The 24,656-nt window shown below is 36.9% G+C and overlaps 1 protein-coding gene and 1 long non-coding RNA gene across 15 annotated transcripts in view; one reads left to right on the top strand and one right to left on the bottom strand.

Annotated features, from left to right (window-relative positions):
- The window catches only part of LINGO2 (leucine rich repeat and Ig domain containing 2), a 441,629-nt gene that overhangs the window by 4,370 nt on the left and 412,603 nt on the right, over positions 1 to 24,656 (top strand). The gene's annotated exons all lie outside the window — the stretch shown is intronic.
- Positions 1 to 24,656, bottom strand: part of LOC122205326 — a 52,516-nt gene that overhangs the window by 26,123 nt on the left and 1,737 nt on the right. The window contains exon 2 of the long non-coding RNA XR_006196005.1: positions 23,287 to 23,344. This is a non-coding gene — a long non-coding RNA (uncharacterized LOC122205326). The remainder of the gene's footprint in view (positions 1 to 23,286; positions 23,345 to 24,656) is intronic.

The following is a 24,656-nucleotide window of genomic DNA, read 5'->3' as shown; positions in this document are numbered from 1 at the left end:
GTTAATCTTATCATAAACACATACACAAAATAATAATAAAGGGACTGGGAGTAAACTTGGGAAGGTGATGGATATGTTTACAGTCTTGATGGTGGTGATAGTTTCACAGGTGTATACTTATCCGCAAACTTACTGAGTTTCATAGTCTCTGGGTCTGGAGTTCTCTCTTGTCCAGCAAGAAAGCAGGACGCAGGATTAAAAATGGGAGAGAGGCTAATGTCCGGGAGGAGACAAGAGCACTGAGTAAGGGTCCTTGCTCCATTTTTATTAGGATCAGAAGGCTTACCAGTGTGGTGGGCGTGCACAGAGAGACAATGAAATCATGAACATTAACTCATGGGCATGGGGAAAAGGGGGTTTTGGAGATATGCAGTGTTAGGGGTCTGGGTCAATATACAATAAGATTCTGGTGCTGGGTGGAAGGTTGTTTACAGCAAACATGAGGCCCCACATCTGTTTGCCTAAACTGGCCTAGGGGACAAGCAAAACAGAGTAAGCTACCTCAGCAGCTTTCTGTTGCTAATTAGCTCCTCTCTGGGCAACTTTGCCCTGCTGAGGTCTATAACCTTGTTTACCTATTTACCTATTTTGGTCCTTCCTTCCTGTGAAAGCAGCTTTCTGCTATTGTACTAAATTGGAGAGCATTTCCACCCTGAATACCTAATCTTGTTTGCCTCATCATGGATGTTTTCATCCTAAGATTCCCTATCCCCATACCTTTGACCTATACTGGGGTCCTTTGCCTGTTTACCTAATCTTATTTACCTAATCTTGTTTACCCAAACTTGAGTGTGCACATCCTATGGCTTTCTAATTCTTTATGCCTTGTTAACCCATCAGTGCAAGCTCAGGGAATTCCTAAGCTTATTTCCCGCAACTGAGTTGTTATATACATTAAATAGGCACAGCTTTTTATATGTCCGTCATCTCAATAAAGTGGTTTCAATGGTCGAGATGGTCAATTTTATGGTGTGTGTATTTTACCACAATAAAAAAAAACTGAGGAGAAAAAAGCTAAGGACAAAATTCTTTTGCTTCTCTAGATCCTTGATTGATTTTGAAATAAGGCCTAAAAAAGGATCATGCAATTCATTAAATATTATTTTTCAGGTACATCTGATTTTTATATAACTAATCGTACCACGTGTCTGTATACATCAGTTATAAAATTCGTCTCGTTTTTTAAAATAGTCTCCCCACTCAATTGATTGGTAACGATGTTTTATAATATTTAAGAGAAAAAAAGAAAAAGAATTCCCAGCGACAAGCAGCTGGTATTGAGAATGTTTGCAGCTAGCAGCCTTCAGGAGTGTGTCTTTATGAACCTCTTAGCAACTTTTGGAATCTCAGCCAGTTTTGATTGTCCTGCATGTCGTCACTGAGGGGGAAAGCTATTTGTAAGAGAAATAGACCTTTTTCTCATCAATTAATTACTGTGTAGCTGTGGACCTTTACCTCATTTGCAAAAGTATTCTATGAAAAGTGTTGAAGTTATTGCTTAACAATTGACTTTTCAAGTTTGTATTAGAATACAAATGATTGAAATTTCAGGATATCAGAGTAAATTGGATATCAGAGTAAATTGTTAGAGTTTATGTTGCAATAAAAAGCAAGTAAAACATACACCATGCATTTTCCACTTACTGTGTCTGTTGTTCCAAATTTTCCAATAGAGATTCTAACCAAGAACAAACTTTCCCTTACTGTTTTTTTGGTCTTCATCTTGGAAATAACAAGCCACTGGAAGTTCATGAAGCAGCAACCTCACATTCTCATTAATACCAGGACTTAAGTCTTAGGAAATCTCATGGGACTCATGACTCTCACACTCATTTTTGTTTTCTTCTATTGTATGCTTGTTTTTTCAGTTGAGCAAAAAGTCTAAATAGTCTTTTAGCTGATCTGGGAAACATTCTTATCTTTATGCCTGTGCAGTCCTGTTAATGACTCTCAAGGATTTTTATTTTATTTTATTTTATTTTATTTTATTTAAATAATTTTTTAACATTTATTTATTTTTGAGAGAGAGACAGAGACAGAGACAGAGAGACAGAGATAGTTCACAAGCAGGGGAGGGGCAGAGAGAGGGAGACACAGAATCTGAAGCAGGCTCCAGGCTCTGAGCTGTCAGCACAGAGACCAAACTCACGAACCATGAGATCATGACCTGAGCTGAAGTCAGATGCTTACCAGATTGAGCCACCTAGGTGCCCCAGCATTTTTATTTTAATATGGGAAGTGTCTTATTTTTAACAGAAAACCTCCATAAAACAAACAACTATTCAACTCTGAGTAGTTCACGTACCTTCGAGCTTTCTTGGTTAGTAATTTAATTGTATACATATTGTAAAATAAAATGAATAAATTATTAAGAAAGCTGAGTAAAATTTTAACCTTTGTTCTTTTCTGTATCTTTCCTATTCTTTCTCCTACTTCTCCTCTCTCTGTCTCTCATGCTTTCTCTCTCTCTTAATAGCAAAGTCTACAGTATTTATCTTCCTGGGCCTCACTTTCATCATTAGTGGACTGAAATTAATGAGCCAGGTGAAGTTTGACATACCTTCCACTCTGGCGTGCAATAACTATGGTCAGTTCAGGAGAAGGATAATGACAGTGCCCATGCCTTATTGTTCATGGTGTCCTGGGCACCCTTCTGTATGATCTTCAGTGCTCCATTACCCTTTACAATGGCTTTGGCACATCACACACACACACACACACACACACACACACACACACACCACACTCACACACTTGCATATCTGTTGAGTCAGCATTGAAGTAACCTGAATTTTAAGCCTTTTTAAAATCTGTACATCAGAATCTCAACTGCAAATTATGTTGAACCGTTTAACACTATTCAAGAAAACCACATCAGATTAAAAAAAGGGACTCAGGAGCACCGCTATCAACAGCGAAGTTCAACTTGAATTGTAAAATTCTATACATGTGCAGGCTACCATAAGGAATAGGTGGGATAGGTCTTATTTCTTCTCTCAGAAAGGAAAACTGAGGCAGATATTAAAATTATGTTGACTTACTTTTCTGAAAGAGATATGCCTGAACCCTATGTAAAAGTATCACTTGAGTGAGAACTTAGACAAGCAAATAATCACTTGGCAGAAGCACAGAAAATAATTACCATTAGTAACTGGCACACAACATAAATTTTTTCTACTAATTCTCTGAAAGTTTTAATTTGAACATACGAATGATGCTTTCTTAAAAAATGCCTACATGAGGGTGTCTGGGTGGCTCATTTGGTTGAGTATCTGACTCTTGATTTTGGCTCAGGTCATGATCTCATGGTGGTGGGATCAAGCCTCATCTGGGGCTCCACATTGAGCATAGAGCCTACTTGGGACTCTCTCTCTCCCTCTGTGTGTGTGTGTGCATGCTCTCTCTCTTTCTCTCTCTCCCAAAATAAATAAATAAACTTTAAAAAATACTTACATGAAAATAATCTTGTTGACAGGGGCCCAGTATGAGTTAAGGTGATATCCCTTATTCCTCACATCCTTCAATAATAAAGTGAATATGACATTGAAGAACATAAAATTCATTTCTAGTAATGTTACAGAATCTTTTGCAGGATATGTTAGAAATTCAGACACCACCCATGAGGCAAATGTTCTAAATTTTTTGTCCTTTATGAACTTCAAAGCGAGTTGTTCTCCTTTGTCATATTCAAGGGCTATGATTGTGGGACAGAAGACCATCTTCCTTTTCTGATGATTTTGAGAAAATTGAGAAACATCCCTGAGCCTGAGTCCCTTCATCTATAAGTAAAAGAGAAATCCTCAGGCTCTTCAAAATCTACCAGTCCATGTTCCAACTAATAATAATAATACTCAAGATTTTCTCAAGTATTTCTTATTTGGTATACACTGTAGTCAGTACTGTCTATAAAGTGATCTCAGTTAAGCAATCATATAGAGGTAAATATTTATAATATATTTTATAATATTACATATGAAGAAACTAAATTTCAAAGGGAATAAATTATGTGTCCAAGGTACCCATGAGTTACTGACAATATGTGAACCCAGACTTTCTATTGTCAAAGACAAGTGCCAGTCTTACCAGCAGTCACTCAACACTGCCTCCCTTTATAGACCACAGGGCTATTGAAAGAATTTTAAGGAAGGTAATAAAATAATCAGATTGCTTCTCTTTTCTGCTTCCCCCTCCCTGTGTCTCCTACTACTCCACCATGATTCATTTTGCCCCATCAACAATCAGACTGCCTGTACACTATTTCAAATGCACATTGTTTTATAAGTTTGTGTCCTATTAGGATGTCTTGGCCTAGTAAGAAGCTTTTATTAGAGTGAATCTTATGGTCTCCTTGCTTCCATAGGGCCTTATGGGTGAAACTTTGGCATATACTTATTTGGAAAAATACAGTGTTTCAGTAAACAGTAATGTAAGAAAAAGGCTAACAGTTGATTATAATGAAATTAAGCATCGTCTTAAAATAGAACCATTTCCACTTCCCCCTCCCAGCTTCCACCCCTCCCTCCAGCATGTGTCATTTCACACTTTCACACTTGTTTTGCTGTCTACTGCAAATTAGCAGGAACCCTTAAGAAAATTTGCAAGTGTTGGCATCAAATCCACGTTCCATTCTTCATGTTGTTCGTTGTGCTGTGGCCTCAGAAACCTCTTCTCTGTGATGAGTAGCATCTTGGCACAGGAAACTAGGTGCGCTTTGAAACCTGAATACTTACCTTTAATTTGGTGTAATCATTTCATTCATCAAGGAGCAATAATAACCTTTGCATAGCACCCTTACATGTGGGTGGTTACCCTTTCTGTTCCAACTTGCTGAGTTATGAAGAAGTTAATTTTTTCCATCGTAAGTGGTTTGTTCTATAACCTCACTCTGACTCTGGCTTCATCTTACTGTTTTACCATTTTCCTCTTTGCCTCAATTTTTCTTCCTTCTGTCCTTCCTTCCTTCGTTTTTTCTTATTTATTTTTCCCTTCTCTTCTTCTATCTTTAATTTTTTCCTTCTTTTTTTTCTATTTCTCTTATCTTGATAGTTTATACATCATAGCAAACCACCATAAATGCATTTTATTTTTTTAAGTTTATTTATTTATTTTAAAAGAGTCACAGAGCACAAGCCAGGGAAGGGCAGGGAGAGCAGAGAGAGAGAGAGAGAGAGAGAGAGAGAGAAAATCTCAAATGGGCTCCTCGCTTTCAGCACAGAATCAATGTGGGACTCAGTCTCATGAACCATGAGATCATGACCTGAGCCGAAATCAAGAGTTGGACACTTAACCGACTGAGCCACCCAGGTACCCCTATAAATGCATTATAAAAATACGCACACACATTGGGGTGCCTGGATGCCTCAGTCAGTTGAGCGTTGACTTTAGCTCAGGTCATGATCTTGCCATTCCTGGGTTCAAGCCCCACGTCAGGCTCTGTGCTGACAGCTTGGAGCCTCAAGACTTTTTTGGATTCTGTCTGTCTGTCTCTCTCTGCCTCTCCCCTGCTTATGCTATGTCTCTCTCTCTCTCTCTCAAAAATAAACATTAAAAATTTAAAAAAAATATGCACATACACGTCCCTAGAAACAAAATTTAGTGTCTTGTCCTCCTACTTATACTACTTAGCTCCTGCAATTGGAGATTAACTGAGTAACCTGCACCCAGTGCAGACATGAAGAGATTAACTGAGGTTGTTGCTGGCGATTATCCAGATTGTCTACACTGTAGAACCATCATGATCCAAATCTCAGTAAACAATGCAGTTGGAAATTCATTTCTTGACAGAATTTTGGCTAGTTCAGCTTCTTTTATCTGGACTGATGTTGGTGGGATGAAAGGATTAAAACAGCTCTTTCACAATACCTTTTTATAGAAAGCATGTTTATCCTAGTTATATATTTAATTTGGACTTTGAAGAATAAATAGAAAATAACAAGAAGAACTATTTTCTTGGGAAATGCTGCAAATAGCCCCATGTTTGTTGAGAAATGCCAAAGCAAATCATACATACTGAGAATCTGGGTCATGATAGAAAGTTGTTGTTTTCACCTGTTTTTTTTAAATTGATTTAAAAATATGAGTTTATTGTTCAGAGATAAGAAAGTAGAAAATGCATATAGGGAATAGCAAGCTAATTGATCTGGGTAGAAATTATCATAGATTTAGTACTTTTGGCAATCATGGGAGGCAAAGTTGGACAGGTAGGTAGCAGCTACATACTAAATATCTTGAATGTAAATCAAAACCAGTAGGTTTTGTATATCATTGAAATTTTGGAAACCAAAAAGATAAAGAGGATTTTAATGGGTTTCTGGTACAGGAGGAAGTGGAGCTGTGGAGAATAATTAGAAAACTGTTGGCATGATTAAAGGAATTAAGTACCATAGTGTACCAGAAGAAATGAAGTGCCATGATGCCTTGCAAATCAATAGCAGTCATTTAACAGATGCTTTTTGACTGAATGAATGAAGAAATGAGCTAACCTTTAATCTACACTTGGTTGATAAAATTAAAAAAAAAAAAGGAAGCGAGGCCACATAACAAAGTGGGGAAGGGATAAATATTGATAGGGATGTGAGAAGTGAGGAGGAGGAGTCTAAAATAGTCTGAAGCCTTTGGCTAAAATCTTGGTAGAAAGAAAAAAATATCTTATATTCTAAAAATAATTGTCTCTAAAACTTTTCAGTGAGCAATTAAAGCAAGCACAATAGTGTAGTAATTCTACTGTGTTTTCACCCTTTTATTTCTCAAATGAATGCATGTGAAAGAGAGAATGTGTCTCTACTTAACCATGTGGTGAATCCTGCAAAGCTAATCGTGATAGATATAAATCTAGTAGATTTTCCAGTCTTAAGGAAAAGCTAGTTAGAGGAAGGAGTTGGTCAGTGAGTATGCTCCGAGGAATAATGAGTTAAATTGACTTAGCAGTGACAGTGAGACCTGCAGGTAGAGGAGAGGGGCCTGAGCTCCTGAGAAAACACGAATAGCAACACAACTTTTGACCTAACTGCAAGAGAAGTTTCAGAAGGAGCGCTCTTTTGGCAGGACCCCGTTATATTTCAGTTGAAAGGATGCATCTTACTATCACAATGTTGAATAATAATGCAGCCCAAGCGAGAATAAAAAATAAAATAGCTTAAATTAAATATGCAACTTACTTTAATACACATTTAGTGTTCTTAGAGAGTTTTAAGCCTCCGGAGTATTCTGGTGTCAGTGAATCTAATCAAGAGTTTCTGCCTAAGTTTCCTAGGCAGGAATTTGTTTTGAAGAGGTGCCTTTCTATGCTCCTGTGAAGAGAGGCTCATTCCTCCTCATTGAGTTAGATCTCTTTTAATCTAATTAAGAATGAATGCTCCTCTGACCTCCTCTATATGAAATTCCTCAGTTCAAAGATTCATAGGCCAAATCCAAAGGTATAGTCCATCTGGAATTTTGTACGGGGGGGGGGGGGGGGGGGGGGGAAGGAAAGGGGGGGGACAGCTAGGTTTCTTGTTCTAACAGGTTTGTTCTTCTAGACCTTTAAACAGCTAATACTTTCTACTCTAGAGGTCACTGCAAGTCACTTATGGATGCAGTGTTTCAGCCTTACCATATTTACAGTGGCAACAATTCATTTTACAAAGTGAGCTTACAATAAAGAACTGATGGTCGACATTTAGCCTGAATGCAGGCACTTAAATGAGGCAAATGCCCTGGAGCATTTCAAAAGAATGTGGTCCTTTCTCATTATACATCCCAAGGTGGCAACATTTAGCCTCTCAATAGTCAAGTTTGAAATAACTCAACCCAGTAATGGTATTGGCTCTCTCGTACTTAATATTTTTTTCTTCTAAATATAGTCACATTTATTTTACTGTGACAAATATACAGTAATCCACTGTGAGAATCTGTTCCTAACAATTAGAATATTCTTTTCAGTAACACAATTTAGAGGAAATAAAATCTTTAAGGTTGCCAGGTTTTTTTAAGCTTATTTATTTTGAGAGAGAGTGAGAGAGCGAGCATGTGCAATCATGTGGGGGAGGGGCTGAGAGAGAGGGAGAAAGAATTCCAGGCAGAGTTCTGGCTGTTAGCGCAGAGTCAGACTCAGGGCTGGATCCCACTGACTGTGAGATCATGACCCGAGTCAAAATCAAGAGTCGGATGCTTAATCAACTGAGCCACCCAGGTGCCCCAAGGTTTCCAGTTTTGAAATGTTTGAAAAAGTACCTTTTGGATTTAATAATTTAAAAGAAAAAAAAAATAAGTTAGTAAAAAACCCCACAAAACATAAGTAGGGTGAATAATCAATGGCAGGAAGTTCAGTTATTATGCTGGGCTGAAAGGAAAAACAAAAAGAAAGATAATATGGAAAGAGTAAATTGACTAATATAGTGTTTTTTTAAGATAACTTGGGCAACATTTTCAAACGTTTATCAGCAAAAATAAGTTATTCCTATCCAAGTGTTGCCCACTTTCACTTGTTCTTTAAGGAGAAAAATTTTGGTATTTGGATCAGCTTCTGGACTTTCCTCTTTTAGGAAAAAAAAATAATCTAGGTAAAGAGATAATCAGAGAGATAACTAGAGAAAGCAGAGAGACTAAATTAATCTTTATTAGAAAAAACTAGGGGAAGAAAAGAATTCATGCCCAGAAAAATACTTAGTTTAATTTAAAAAGTCTTCCCTTCACATCCACAGGTGAATCGCTGTGCCAACTGCTCACAGGTGTAAAATTGAGTAAGACCCAATGTGAGATATCCACTAGGCTCACAGTTTTATAGGCAGGAACCAGATCACTATTATTCAGACTCTGATACTTGCCAAAATAGATTTAAGTTTTAAGCATATTGCTTTGAGAGTCCAGGAGAAGATAAGGTCATTGTTTTTTTTTTTTTTTTTTAATTTTTTTTTTTCAACGTTTTTTATTTATTTTTGGGACAGAGAGAGACAGAGCATGAACGGGGGAGGGGCAGAGAGAGAGGGAGACACAGAATCGGAAACAGGCTCCAGGCTCCGAGCCATCAGCCCAGAGCCTGACGCGGGGCTCGAACTCACGGACCGCGAGATCGTGACCTGGCTGAAGTCGGACGCTTAACCGACTGCGCCACCCAGGCGCCCCAGGTCATTGTTTTTTTAAGGGAGGGGAACAGTTTTGGGATAGTTCTTCAAAACAGTGGCATTTCAGTTATTCTTTAAAGACTGGGTAGGGCCTCAGTAGGTTTAGAAGAAGTTAAATAATGGCATTTTAGACAAAGACTATCATCATTACTGTATCAGTGAGAATCCTGACAGGACAGAAGGCAGTCCCATGACATGAGTTACCACTCCGAGCCGGAAGGAACAAGCAAAGGGAGCTATCAGATCCTGAAGAGAATAACCATAGCCATGAGAGGGGGGCGCATTATGGGAACTGTGGTTTTTGAAGGGAGTAATGGGACTCAACCCTTTACCTTTCAAGATGGCAGAGCATTGGGAATAAATATCCCCAGGTCCCTCTCTTCCCACTATTGCTTCTCCTGCAGGAACTTCCCTTTGGCCTGATTGAACCAGAAGCCAGAGGAAAAGGAGCTCACTGATTAAGTAAGTCCATGACTGTCAGCCTCCTGGGATATAGAAACAATAGCGAAAGGAGGAAGAAGATCTGGTGAGGCAAAGGGGATGATCATCTTTATCATCACAAAAGTTAACAAAATGTCAGAGTTATCCTAATGGATGGTTTGCATATGTCATCTCATTTATTTCTAACAATAATTTTAGTTAGTGTATCTTCTCTACTGGATACATTAAGAATCTGAGGCGTTGAAAAATCAAAAGGGGCACCTGGGTGGCTCAGTAGGTTGAACATCCAACTGTTGATTTCAGCTCAGGTCATGATTCCAGGGTTATTGGGATTGAGCCTTGCATCAGATTCAGTGCTGAGTGTGGAGCCTGCTTAAGATTCTCTCTGTCTCTCTGTCCCTCCTCTGCTCACATGCTCTCTTTCTCTCTAAGATTAAAAAAAAGGCGGGGGAGGGTCACCTGGGTAGCTTACTCAGTGAGATGTCTGACTCTTGATTTTGGCTCAGGTCATTATCTGATGGTTCATGAGATCGAGCCCACATTAGGTTCTGTGCTAATATCTCAGAACCTGCTTGGGATTTCTCTCTCTCCCTCTCTTTCTGTCTTGCCTTCGCTCATGTGCATGTGTGCATGCATGCTCACTCTCTCTCTCTCTGTCTCTCAAAATAAGCAAATAAACCTTTAAAAAATAGGAAAAAAAAGAGAGAAAGGAACAGGAAAAAAAAGAAAAATCAAAGCAAAACAAAACCAAGAAAAAAAAACCCAAAAATCAACCCAAAAATTGAAGGGGACACAATTCAGTCAATGAAGAAGAGTATCAAAATGTAAACAGATTTTCTGGATGGTTAGATATAGGTAATTTTAATTTTTTATTATATTTTCTGCATTTATGTACTTTTTCAGTGAATATGTGTTACTTTATCGGAAAAAAAATTTTTTTTTTCCAAATAAAGCTTTTTTTTTTTCAAATAAAGAAAATTTCCAGGTTGCCTATACTGAGACATGAGACAAAGTGGACAGCAACAGTACCAGTGACCTCCATGCACTGTAGCATCCCATGTGCTCCCAAATATGGCCCACTAAATTTAAATAAGTCCTATTTCTGGCTTAGGTAGGGTAATTTCAGTTTTTTCTTTTAAGTTTTTATTATTTTCCAGTTAGTTCACATATAGTATAATATTAGTTTCAGGTGTACAATACAGTGATTCAACACTTCCATACAACTCTGATGTTTATCACAAGTGCACTCCTTAAGCTCCATCACCTATTTAACCCATCTCCCAATCCACCTCCCCTCTGATAGCCATCAGTGTGTTCTCTAAAGTCAAGAGTCTGTTTCTTGATTGTCTCTCTTTCTCTTTTTTCCATTTGTTCATTTGTTTCTTAAGTTCCACATATGAGTGTCTTTCTCTGACTTATTTCTTTAAGCTTAATATTCTCTAGCTCCATCCATGTCATTGCAAGTGGCAAAATTTCATTCTTTTTTATGACTGAGAAATATTCCATTATAGTACATATACCACCTCTTTTTATCTATTTATCAGCTGATGGACACTTGGGATGTTTCCATAATTTGGCTATTGTAGATAATGCTGCTATAAACATCAGGGTGCATTTATCTCTTTGAATTAGTATTTTTGTATCCTTTGGGTAAATACCTAGTAGTATGATTGCTGGATCGTAGGGTAGTTCCATTTTTTAATTTGTGAAGAACCTCCGTACTGTGTTCGAGGGTGACTGTACCAGTTTATACTCCAACAGTGCAAGAGGTTTCCCCTTTATCCATATACTCGCCAATACCTATTGTTTCCTGTGTTGTTGATTTTAGGCATTTTGACATGTGCAAGGTAATATCTCATTGTAGTTTTGATTTGTATTTCTCTGGATGAGTGATGCTGAGCATCTTTTCATGTCTACTGGCCTTCTGTATGTCATTGGAAAATGCCTATTTATGTCTTCTGCCAATTTTTCTTAATTGGACTATTCATTTTGTGGCTGTGATTGTATACGTTCTTTATATATTTTGGATACTAACCCTTTATCAGATATGTCATTTGCAAACATCTCTCATTCCATAGGCTGCCTTTTAGTTTTGTTGGTTGTTACCTTCATTGTGCAGAAGTTTTTTAATTTGATGAAGTCTCAATACTTTGTTTTTGTTTTTGTTTCCCTTGAGACAGGAGACATTTTAGAAAGAAGTTGTTACAGCAAATATCAAAGAGGTTACTTCCTGTGTTCTTCACTCTGATTTTTTATGGTTTTAGGTCTCACATTTAGGTCTTTGATCCACTTTGATTTTTTTTTTTTTTTTTTTTGTATTTGGTGTAATAAAGTGGTCCAGTTTCATTCTTTTGCATGTTGCTGTCCAGTTTTTCCATTACCATTTGTTGAAGAGACTGTCTTTTTTCCATTGGATATTCTTTACTGCTTTGTCAAAGATTAATTGACCATGTATTTTTTGGTGCATTTATGGGTTTCCACTCTGTTCCATTGATCTATGTGTCTATTTTTTGTGCCATTACCATACTGTTTTGGTCAATTCAGCTTTGTAATATAATTTGAAGTCCAGAATTGTGATGTCTCCAGCTTTACTTTTCTTTTTCAAGGTTGTCTGGCTATTTGGGGTCTTTTGTAGTTCCATACACATTTTAGGATTGTTTGTTCTAGTTCTGTGAAAATTGCTTTGGAATTTTGATAAGGATTGCAATAATTGTGTAGATTGGTTTGGGTAGTATAGACATTTTACCAGTATTTGTTCTTCCGATCCAGGAGCATGGAATGTCTTTCCATTGCTTTGTGTCATCTTCAATTTCTTTCATCAGTGTTTTATGGTTTTCAGAATACAGGTTTTTCACCTCTTTGGTTAGGTTTATTCCTAGGCATCTTATTGGATTTTGTCCTCAATTCTCTTTCTGCTGCTTCATTATTGGTGTATAGAAATGCAACATATTTTTGTATGTTTATTTTGTATCCTGTGACTTTACTGAATTCATTCATCAGTTCTAGCAATTTTTGGTGGGGTGTTTTGGATTTTTTATAGAGAATATCATGTCATCTGCAAATAGTAAAAGTTTGACTTCTTCCTTTCTGACTTGTATGCCTTTTATTTCTTTTTGTTGCCCAGCTGCTGTGGCTAGGAATTCCAGTACCATGTTAAGTAACAGTGATGATAGTGCAACCACATCTTGTTCCTGACTATAGAGGAAACACTCTGTTTTTCCCCATTGACATGATATTAGCTGTGGGTTTTTCATATATGACCTTTATTATGTTGAAGTATGTTCTTTCTAAACCTAATTTGTTAAGTTTTTTTTTTTTTTTTTTATGAATGGATGTTATACTTTGTAACATGATTTTTCTGCATCTATTAAAATAATACTATGGTTCTCATCCTTTATTTTATTAATACAGTGTTTCATGTTGATTAATTTGCAAATATTGAACTGCCCTTGCAGACCAGGAAGAAATCCCACTTGATCCTGGTAAATTATTTTTTTTACTGTATTGTTGGATTTGATTTGCTAGTGTTTTATTTAGAATGTTTCATCCATGTTCATCAGGGATCTTGGCCTATTGTTCTTTTTTTTCAGTGGATTCTTTATTTGGTTTTGGGATCAGGTAATGTTGGCCTCAAAGAATGAATTTGGAATTTTTCCATTCTTTTCTATTTTTTGGAATAGTTTGAGAATAGTTATTAACTCTTCTTTAAATGTTTGGTAGAATTCACCTGTGAAGCCATCTGGTCCTGGACTTTTGTTTATTGGTATTTTTTTGATTACTGATTCAATTTCTTTGCTGGTTATAAGTCTGTTCAAGTTTCTATTTCTTCTGGTTTCAGTTTTGGTAATTTTACACATTTCTTCCAAGTTGTCCAATTCATTGGCATATAGTTTTTCATAATATTCTCTTATTATTGTTTGTTTTTCTGTGGTGTTATTTGTTATTTCTTCTCTCTCATTTGTGGTTTTATTTATTGGGGTCATTTTTCTTTTCTTTTTAAGAAGTCTAGCTAGATGTTTATCAATTTTATTAATTTTTTCAAAGAACCAGCTGCTAGTTTTATTGATCTATTCTATTGGATTTGTTTTGTTTTTGTTTTTGTTTTTTGTTTGTTTTTAGTTTCATTATCATTTATTTGTGCTCTAATTTTTATTATTTCCCTCTTTCTACTGACTTTAGTCTTCATTTATTCTTTTTCTAGCTTCTTTAGGTTTAAGATTAGGTTGTTTATTTGAGATTTTTCTTGCTTCTTGAGGTAGGCTTATATTGCTATATATTTCCTTCTTAGGACCACTTTCACTGCATCCCAAAGGTTTTGGACCACTGGGTTTTTATTTTCATTTGTTTCCATGTATTTTTAAAATAATTCGATTGATTTTTTTTTTGGTTAGCTCATTGTGATTTTTGGTTTTTGTTGTTGTTTTTGTTGTTTTTAGCATGTTATTTAACCTCTATGTATTTGTGGTCTTTCTAATTTTTGTTTTCTTGTGGTTGACTTCTAATTTCATAACACTGTCATCAAAAAAAGGTGTATGGTGTGATTTCAGTCTTTTTGTATTTATTGAGGACTGTTTTGTGATCTAATATGTGATCTGTTCTGGAGAATATTCCATGTACACTTGAAAATAATGTGAATTCTGCTGTTTGGGATGGAATATTCTGAATATATCTGTTAAATCCATCCAGTCCAGTGTGTCATTCAAAGCCATTATTTTCTTGTTGATTTTCTATTTAGATAATCTGTCCATTGATGTAACCTTTGGGGTGTTAAAATGCTCTACTATTATTGTTTTATTATCAATTAGTTCTTTTTGTTTGTCATTAATTGTTATATATATTTATTTGAGTGTTCTCATGTTGGGTGCACAAATATTTGCAATTGTTATATTTTCTTGTTGGATTTTCCCTTTACGATTGTATAATGCCCTTCTTTGTCTTTTTTTTACAGTCTTTGTTTTAAAGTCTAGTTTGTCTGATATAATTATTGCTACTCTGGCTTTCTTTTGACATCCATTTCATGATAAACGTTTCTCCATCCCCTCACTTCCAATCTCCAGGTGCCTTTAGGTCTAAAATGAGTCTCTTATAGGCAGCATGTTGGTGAGTCTTTTTTTTTTATCCATTCTGACACCTTATGTTTTTTGATTGGAGTGTTTAGTCCCTTTGCATTCTGATTAATTATTAATAGATACACATTTTGTGTCACTTTATTACTTGTTTTGTGATTGTTTCTGGAGGTTTTTCTATAATCTTGTCTTTGTCACTTTTAGACTCTCCTTTCCATTCAAAAGGTCCCTTCTCATATTTCTTGCAGGGATGGCCTAGTGTTCATGTACTCCTTTAGTTTTAGTTTGATAGGACACTCTATCTCTCCTTGTATTCTGAATGATAGCCTTGTCATATAGAGTATTCTTGGCTGCAGATTTTTCCATTCTATACTTTGAATATATCTTGCCACTCCCTACTGGCTTGCCAGGTTTCTGTTATGAGATCTGCAATTAGCCTTATGGGTCTTACCTTATAAGTTAAGGACTTCTTTTGTCTTGTTGTTTTTAAGATTTTTCCTATATTGCTGTATTTTAAAAGTTTAATTACAATATGTCTTGGTGTTGTCCTACTTTTGTTGATTTTGATGGGAGTTCTCTGTGTCTCCTATGGATGTTTGTTTTCTTCCCAGATTAGGGAAGTTTTCTGCTATTATTTCTTGAAATAAATTTTCTGCTCCCTTTTCTCCTTCTTCCTCTGGAACTCCTATAATATGAATGTTGTATTTTTAATGGAGTCACACAATTCCCTAAGTCTATTCTAGTGTTGCATAATTCTTTCTCTTTTCCTTTTTTTTTCAGCTTCATTTTTTTCCATTATTTTGTCCTCTAGGTCACTAATTTATTTCTCTGCTTCTTCCAGCTTACTGTTCATTGAATCAAGCCTGTTTCCAATCTTGTTTATTGTATTCTTCATCTCTGCTTGATTCCTTTTTAACTCTTTTATTTCTGTGGTAAGGGTCTCACTGATGTATTCTATTTTTTTCTCAAGCCCAGAGAATATCTTTGGTTATTGCTTTAAATTCTCCATCAGGCATCTTATATCTGTTTCACTTAGATCTCTGGCTATAACCTTATCTTGTTCTTTCATTTGGTATAAATTCCTCCATGTTCGCATTTTGTCTAAGCCTCTGCCTTCTGTGTGTAAGAAAAGCCAGTTAAGTCTCCTGCTTGTAACAGTAATGGCTTTATGAAGAAGAGGGCATGTAGTGCCCAAGACCTGGCACTTCAGGGAATGTCTCCAGTGTATGCTGCTGGAGCTCTGCTGTTGTGTTTTGGCTGCTCTGTCCTTCAGGCCAGTCATCTGCAGAGGCTCTCTTTGACTTCTGTGGGCATTGTTTTGTCCCTCACCTGAATGTGGTGAGATTTAACTAGGGGTACTCTGGTCTGCTTCTGAAATAAGACCTGACACCAATTCCACCAGAACTGAGGCACTGCAGAACTCTTTGGTCACCAGATGTGGTGTGAATAGAGGTTTGTGCTGGTCTTCTGGGGGAGGGATCCACCAGGCCGGGACTGAGCTAAGCTTGAATGAGAAGGGCAGTCCCTCCAGAGTACCAGGGGGTGGGGCTTGGTGTAAGCAAGTTAGGGAGCCAGTGTCCACACTGTACTGTCTCCTGCTGGTGGCTTTGTGTTTATCCTGAAGGGTTGGGGAGGAAAATGTCACAGGCCATATGTTTTTTCATGGAGAGGCATCTGTGTGAACTCTGCCTCTCAGGGATGTGCTCCAAGAATAGCAAGTAATCCCCCCTCCTCATGTGCCCCAGGTGTTCTTCAGATTCCTGTTTCCATGCTATCTGTCCCTGGGTTGTTTGCCTGCCTTCTCTCCAGGAGCATCACAGTGCTCTGTAGGCTCTATATCAGCCAAGCCCCCTTACCTTTAAATCTCCAGGCTTTAAGCCCCACTGGTTGCAAGAACTCATGAAATTCAGTTCTTATTTTCCAAGCCAGTGGCTTTGGGAAACATTTTTCTTGTGCACATCCCTGTATGCTCTTCTCTCTTTCTCTCCTTTCTCCATGACCGTGGCTCCCTCCCCTCTGTAGCACCCAGGGTCCGTTTTTCCCCTATACCAGGTCTCCACACTTCCTTCATTCTTCAATGTGGTCTCTTCCCTCCTTCTAGTTTTGGGGTCTGTTCTCTCAGTCTTCATGTCAGTGTCTGGGGTATTTAGGATGCTTTGATAGTTTTCTAGTTGTGTTTGTGAGAGGAGATGAGTGTAGGGTCCTCCTACTCTGCCACCATCTTCCTCCCCTTCTTCCCAGGGAATTTCTTCATGAAGTATACTGATTTACCTAATGGTCATATTGTAACAGAAAGCAGATTCATAGGTCTCTGGGGCTGGGGGAGAAATGACAGAGGGACAGAGGGACAAGAAGAAACTTTTAGGGAAAATGGAAAGGTTTGTTATCTTGATTATGCTAATTGCCCTGCTTCTTCTGCTACACATTTTGCCTCCTTTTTAGCGGAGGCTGGAAGTGTTAAGACACGTGGGAACTATCTTGCAGATTTGTTTTTGAAGCTTAGGGTACACTGAGAAAAAAGAGGCAAGAAACACAAGGGGAAAGATAGCCTGGGATACAGTTGGGGGAGGATTGGCTCTTATTGTATGTGTAATATCACAGTTTCAACCCAGAGTGTTATAATCAGATCTGTGTCTTATAAAATGACCTTTATAAAGGTAATTATGAACTAAACAGATGATAGGTTGGAGGGGAGAGTGAAGGAAAGCAATGACTTACTGGGGAAAGGAAAAAGGAAGGAAGGAGGGAGAGGGGAACAGAGAAAGGAGGAGGACCAGGGGCTGAGAGGGTGAAAGGAAAGAAGTTGAAGGTTCTACTCATAAGACAGTTCATGACAAAAATGTGTTTCAGGGATGGTGATTTTTTGTTGCATTTACCACTTAATATTTTTTGACACCCTGATAATGATTTCAATACTCTAATCTCACTTTTAAAAATGTTTTATCATCTATACAGCATTATGTTTATATATAATATGAGGTTTTTCCTTCATGACTATTCCTATTTTCAAATACTAACATTTTTTAATAAATGGGGGGAGGGGAGAAAGAAGAATTATAAATAAGAGAAATAAGAATTGCTCTTTGTTTCATAATGCTGATAGCAAGTTTTTATTTTTTCTTTAGTTGTATGGTTCTAAGTGCTTGTAACAGGAGAAAATAGAAAAGGTTGGAGGGGTCCCAGTCTGCATCATGACATTGACTACATCCATGTGGGTGGGAGTTCAGAATTACTTATGTTTCCCTGGTAAGGCCTTTCATCACTTAAGTGCCAAAAATCTTCCATCATCTTCTCCAACCCTCATCTCAGTTTAAAGAACACTTTGAAATCTTTATCCATCACTACATGCCCGTTACATATGTAATTACTCCTAAAATATTCTAATATTATATTTCATATTTTCTTTTAAAAAGGTTATTTATTTATTTATTTATTTATTTTGAGCGAGTGAGTGAGCAAGAGAGAGAGAGGATCCCAAGCAGACTCTGCACGGATACTGCAGGGCTCAATCTCACAATGGTGATATCATGACGTGAGACCAAACCAACAGTTGGAGGCTTACCAGACTGAGCCACCTGGTGCCCCTATATTTCATCTTTTCATGCATAAACATTGTGCATGTGATTGTTAATAATGCAAACACGTTTCCATGTATTCATTTTTGGTAGGAACAGTCAACTTGATTCAATATCGGGTAAAGAAATAAGAAGAAAAAAATGATTGCAAAAGATCTTGTCAGGCTTTTCTAGAATGTTAAAAAAAATAAAAGATATCTTTTAGACTATTTGTAGTTCTGCCTAAAATTTATGTGCCCTCACATTTTGGTATTATTTATTTTTCAGAATGCTTTATATGCTCCCTTTCCCTGATTCAGGTTGTTCCCTTATCTCCCATCCTTTGTTCATGATTTGCTGCACCTGCAGAAAGTTTCAAGTTCTAGAAAGCCTATTTCAGCCTTCATTAATTACCCTCTTCTCACAACTCAATAAAGGATGTCTTTGACAACTATTTGTTCAAGGTTTGAGCTGTCAAAACACTAGGCATAGAATGATATTATTGACAAAACCTTCACACAACAAATACATGTTGGGTTTCGCAAGGCACTTTTATATCCCTTAGTCCTATCACATGTAATTCTTTAACAACACATTGTTTAACCCAGTGGTATACTGGTACGTGTTTTCAAGAAACTCTTTTGGAAAGGAGGAGCCACGGTTGCTAGTTTCTTTGATATAAACACACCCCACCATTCCTCATTTCAGTCTACTAATGTAATATCACTGAGCTTAGGGTCAGGAAGAGATGTTCACAATTGGCTCCCATAAGCTGGTATGCACACCACTGGAACTGAAATTCTGGAAAATCCATGAGTTGTGTAGGCTCCCACAGATAATAAAAGACTGAGGTGGCACTTGGATTCAGGTCTTTTGACTCCAAATAAATTATCTTCACAAAATATGCTGTTGTTCAAAGATAATGATTGTATCTTAAATTGGTCTTTCTGGTGCCAAAGGGTCACAATAGAGCCCCTCTGCGTTAGCGGCATTGTGTCCACATGGATGGACCTGCCACTACTACCTGCTTCTAATAAAATAAATCTGCAAAATTAAACTGACTGCTTTTGTTGGGCCATGGACTGTTTCAGTCTTATAAACCTAATGTCTAATTCAAGTATGATACTGGTTACATCATTATTATAATAGTGACTCTTCAGTGAATACTTTCAATATGTTTATTATGGATATTACTTTAAAATGTTCCTTCTATAAATAAATCTGAAGAATCTTAGAATTCTGGAAATAGAATGAATTTTAAGTGTCTTTAAGTTAAATTCCGTAATTTGACATAATAAATAAAATAATTCCCCCCCTCTGCCTTCTTGGGAACTCCTCCTAATGTTCTATGCCACCTCTATTAGGAAACTTTTCCTGACCATCATAGGAAGCACTAACCCTTTAATATTTTATACTTTACATTGGGGTGGAAATAGTGTCACTTATGATTTCAATGTGCATTTCTCTGACTACCCTAAGGCTAAATGTTTATTAATATTTCCTGGTCAAGGGCACCTGGTGGCTCAGTCAGTTGAGTCTCCAACTTCGGCTCAGGTCATGATCTCACGGTCCGTGAGTTTGAGCCTCATGTTGGGCTCTGTGCTGACAGCCCAGAGCCTGGAGCCTGCTTCAGATTCTGTGTCTCCATCTGTCTCTGCCTCTCCCCCACTCACACTCTGTCTTTCTCTCTCTCAAAATAATATATAAACGTTAAAAAATCCCAAAAAAAGAAATTTCCTAAATGAATAAAAATATAATAAAAGCTCAGGTTGTAGAAGCCAAAGATAACAAAAGGTACATACTGTCTCCTTAGGACTTCTCTCTCAATCTGGTCCTTATTCACAGTTTTACCTGCTCTAAGAAGCTAATAGCAGGGATTTCTACTTCTCAGCATGCTTCCAGGTTTTACAAGAATAGTTTGCTGGCCCCAACTGCATATTCAAAATGCTACATTTTCTTTCTATCTTTATAGCTTAACTCTTTTCTGAATACAGTTTAATCCCTACTAACAAATTATTTTACATTTTAGCCAAACTATACCTAGGCCAGCTCTAACTCCAAATCAAATTATTTAAGCAAGATTTCTGGAAAGGAGAACCAAAGAAAGGAAATGACTACAGAAAGATTTATTTATAACAAGATTAAGAAAAGGGTATCTGCTAAGCTTATGCTAGAAAGTAAAATGAATGGATTTGGATATTAAATTATCATTAGTGCTTTGCAGCTAATAAAATCCATTCATTTATTAAATGCTTTCTAAGTCCATGTAATGAGCCAGATAACACAGTCCCTGTATATATCACCAATCCTGTAATAAGCTGTGGAGTAAAATAGCCTTACCTCCACACAACATGGGGCATGCAAATATTCCCCTTCCAGCTCCTATGGATAATCACAACACCGACTGACTTTTTGTTTCAGCCCCCAACCTGGCATTTATGGTAGCTTTCTTTTAATGTGCCAATTTAACTCCAATAATAATTTTCTATTCTTCCCAACTTATGACTTTCGTCCCTCAATTTAAATGTCATTTATTAAAGCCTTTTGGAACAAGTACATGTATGGCAGCACTCCATGCCGTGAAGGGGTATAAAGGATACAGTTTGATGAGATGACAGCTTTCATGGGAACCTTAAGGCAAACTCACTTAAAACAGACATAGATAATGATTGATGAGGATAATAATGATAGTAATAATAATAATAATAATTAATAATAGCAACCAGTTATTATTGAGTGTTCTGCTAGGCGTCTGACATAAATTCAAGTAATTTGCATGTCTTTTTTCTATTTTTCAGAATCATCTAACAAGGCAAGTATTCTGTTTTCTATTGTGTAGTAAGAAAAAAAAAAGAGGCTCTGAGAAGTGACACCTCTAGGCTCACCAGCTACAAAGTCAGGGCCAGGTAGAGCTGCTTTGGAAGGGAACGGGTCCCAGCACTCCCCATTTGGAAGGACTCATCTGCATTACAGCATGCAAAGTAAAATACATTCACCTCTCACATTAAATATACTTTTCCCATAAAAAATTTAAAGGTTTTTCAAGTTTGGGGCACCTGGGTGGCTCATTCAGTTTAGCCCCTGACTCTTGGTTTTGACTCAGGTCATGATCTTACGGTTCATGAGTTTGAGTCCCACGTCAGGCTCCATGCTGACAGTGTAAAGCTTACTTAGATTTCTCTCTCTATCCACCTCTCTCTCTGCCCCTCCCCTGCTCATGCTGTCTCTCTCAAAATAAATATACTTTTTTAAAAAAGGATTTTTCAAGCTTATTTTTGAAATTATTTTTTTTATAAATATTCTACTTAACTAATGATTGGCTGTGATTTCTCAGCAATTTGGGGCATACTTGGGAATTACCACCAACTTTATTTTCAAATATAATTTTTATGAGTATTAAATTTAATAATTATGGAAGCAAGGATAATACATGTTGGAGACACTGTATTAAATACTTATTATTTTCTGTTTTTTTTTTTTTTTATTGGACCAATCTTTCTTTCTTTCTTTCTTTCTTTCTTTCTTTCTTTCTTTCTTTCTTTTTTTCTGGTTTTAAACACCTTTGGTCCTCGACCCTTTGACTTTAGTGTCTATCAGAAGAAATGACCCTGGGGGTGGGATTAGAATCCAGTTTTGTGACAAGACACAATCTATACTCTTTATCTTTTTCCTTAGGAAAAAAAATTTAAGACAACATGAGCTAGCACATACAGTATACTACAGAGCATCGTATCTATTAAATGTTGAAGCTGTTCTAAGTAATGCAGTGTGTAATGTTCCCATGGTTTAAATTAGCTAATGTGGTCATATCCTCCATGGTAGACTTATATACTGTATTACACAGATCTGAAGTTTTTAATTTTATAAATCTTTTTGTCCCAAGAAGATCTTGAAAACTCTGGCTTCTATTCTACCTTTGCTGCCTCTTCCATAGAAGTTATTTGAATTATGCATATTATAAAAACTCACTAGATGCCAAATGATAGAATTCTTCTTAGAAAATTAAGTCTAGGCTTATGAGGAAGGATGTATTTACAGGGTTGCTGGAGAGACAGACATTCCTGAAAAGAATGTATAAACAAAGGTAAAAGATTCAGGGCATTGTTAAAAATTGTTTAAAAAATTATATATGTGGGGCACCTGGGTGGCTCAGTTGGTTGAACGTCCGACTCCGGCTCAGGTCATGATCTCACAGTCCGTGAGTTCGAGCCCCACATTGGGCTTTGTGCTGACAGCTCAGAGCCTGGAGTCTGCTTTGGATTCTGTGTCTCCCTCTCTCTCTGCCCTTCCCCTGCTCATGCTCTGTCTCTCTCTGTCTCAAAAATAAATAAAAACATTAAAAAAATTATATATGTAAATTCTTATCATGATCAAGTAAAGGAATAGGCTAGGTTAGAAAGGCTGGTGGTGAGTCATTTTCGTTTTCCACCAAATATGGAGTAAACCAAAACTCTTTTCCTCTCTGATCTCACCTGCTCCTCTAGTCTCTGCCAGCTAGTCTTTGTGCTAGCTTCCCTCTGGAAAGCTGACCAACTTGCTAGTTCCCTGCACCTCAAGAATATTTCTACCTGAGTCTCTGTACTTGCTGGTCTGTCTGCCTGAAGCAGTGTTCTCCTAGACAGTTACATGGATGGTCCCTTACTTTAGACAGGATAACTCAGATGTTACTCCTATATAAACAGCCAATTCCCAATATAATACATAATATATGAAAAAAAAATTACATATCCTGACCAGGTTATCTAAAACACCCAACTCCCATCTACCTCTATTTCCTTAGTTGGATTTAGTTTGCATATTATTCATGGCACTTGTAACTCAGATCTTTGCCATAAGATTAAATGTGTCAATGCATGCAAACTGCTAAGAATAGCCATTGGCAGCCAGTAATCTCTATGTAAGTGTCTTTTGAATGAATAGTCAATCTATCACATTTTGCAGAGAGGAAGGAAATGAGTCTCAGAAGTGAGGTGCCACATACCTGTTGGAAGGGATTCCCACTTTTCTATTATGTAACCCAACGTTCGGTGTGAGTTATGGTAGTTAACTGACCCTTCCCCTCAGTCTCCTGCTGCCCAATGGACACTTAATTTAACTTAATCAAAATTTGAATATATGTTTTACCTGAGACAAGTGAAGTGGAATCTGATGCAGAACACATTTCTGGCTTTATGACACAAATCTAAATATTGAAGACCAAAGGGCCCAATTTTAGGTCTAATGTTAACTTTTTACATGCAAAGAGCAAAAGTATGATGAAATTCTTGCAGTCACTAATAACCAAGCTCAATAAGTTCTTTTCCGTTTTTTCTAAAACACTTCTTAAGGCCAGAGCAGTGAGCTTGCCCTCCAGAAGTTTGGGCAAGAGCCCAAACAGACCAACTGTAATTACAAAACTTACCTGAATGGTAATATTTTATCTTAAGAAGTTTTAAAAGGTTTGCATTCAAATTTACACCATTTCTATGACTTTGAGTTTACTGTAGCCTCATTTACCATAACAATAGAGAAAATAGTATCAAAAGTAGAGTGAGTGTGCCTTAACATAAATACTAAATGTATGTTATTTCGTGTGTGTGTGTGTGTGTGTGTGTTAAACAGTAAATGGTACTCTAAGTTACTTGCCACTGAGTAACATTGATATCCCAGGGCATGATCCAGTTTTGTCCATTGACTTGGTATGTCTCCTGTCATGCTGACATATACTCAGGAGACTGGCTTCCCACTGTGAGCAGCCAGGACCCAAGTTTTATTTCACTTCTGTTATTTAGAGATGGCTTTACTTCCATGTCTTTGTTTGGTCTTTACTTCAATATAACAGTTGAAATACTTTTGAAATATACTTCATGTAACATAATCCACTTTCTTGGCAGTGAAACCATTTTTTTTCTTGTAGTTTTCTAATACATTGGCATTGAAAAAGAGAAAGAATTCCAATTTGAGGTAATATTGCAATTAATAAAATCATATTTTCCAGCACACCTCACATGAAATTTAATTGATAAAGTTTGCCATTAATAAATTATTTGCATATTTTACTTTTGTTATGTCTTTTGTTTCTAAGGAGCACATAATTGACCTGGTTTATTTTGTGATTATAGAACTTACCTCAAGGAATAGAATGAAAGGGCTTTCATCTGTTTGCTACATGTGGGCAGTTATTTATGATGATGGGCCAGGACTGACTTTATGAAGTACATGTTAGTATTGTTTCTTATACCAATGATTCTGTTTTTAATAAAATAAGAAAGTGTGTTCTGTTCCCAAGTGCAAAGATAGGTAGGTGGTTGTTTGAGCTCTGATAATCTAATGAATGAGACAGCAATGGCTCTATGCCAATTGGGAGTTAAATACAAAAAGACGGGCAAGTTTAGTTTTTCTACCTTATAATGAAAGTAATACATTCTCCACCTGTGTTCATTTTCCTAAGGAAGGAAATGACAAGGGGTTTGGACTGCGAATTCTATTGTTAATTCTGTTCTTTCTTTTAGCTA

This window comes from Panthera leo, chromosome D4 (genome assembly GCF_018350215.1).
Source record: "Panthera leo isolate Ple1 chromosome D4, P.leo_Ple1_pat1.1, whole genome shotgun sequence".
Lineage (NCBI taxonomy): Eukaryota > Metazoa > Chordata > Mammalia > Carnivora > Felidae > Panthera > Panthera leo.
Note: the sequence above shows the minus strand (reverse complement) of the source record. Positions and strands in the feature narration are given on the sequence as shown.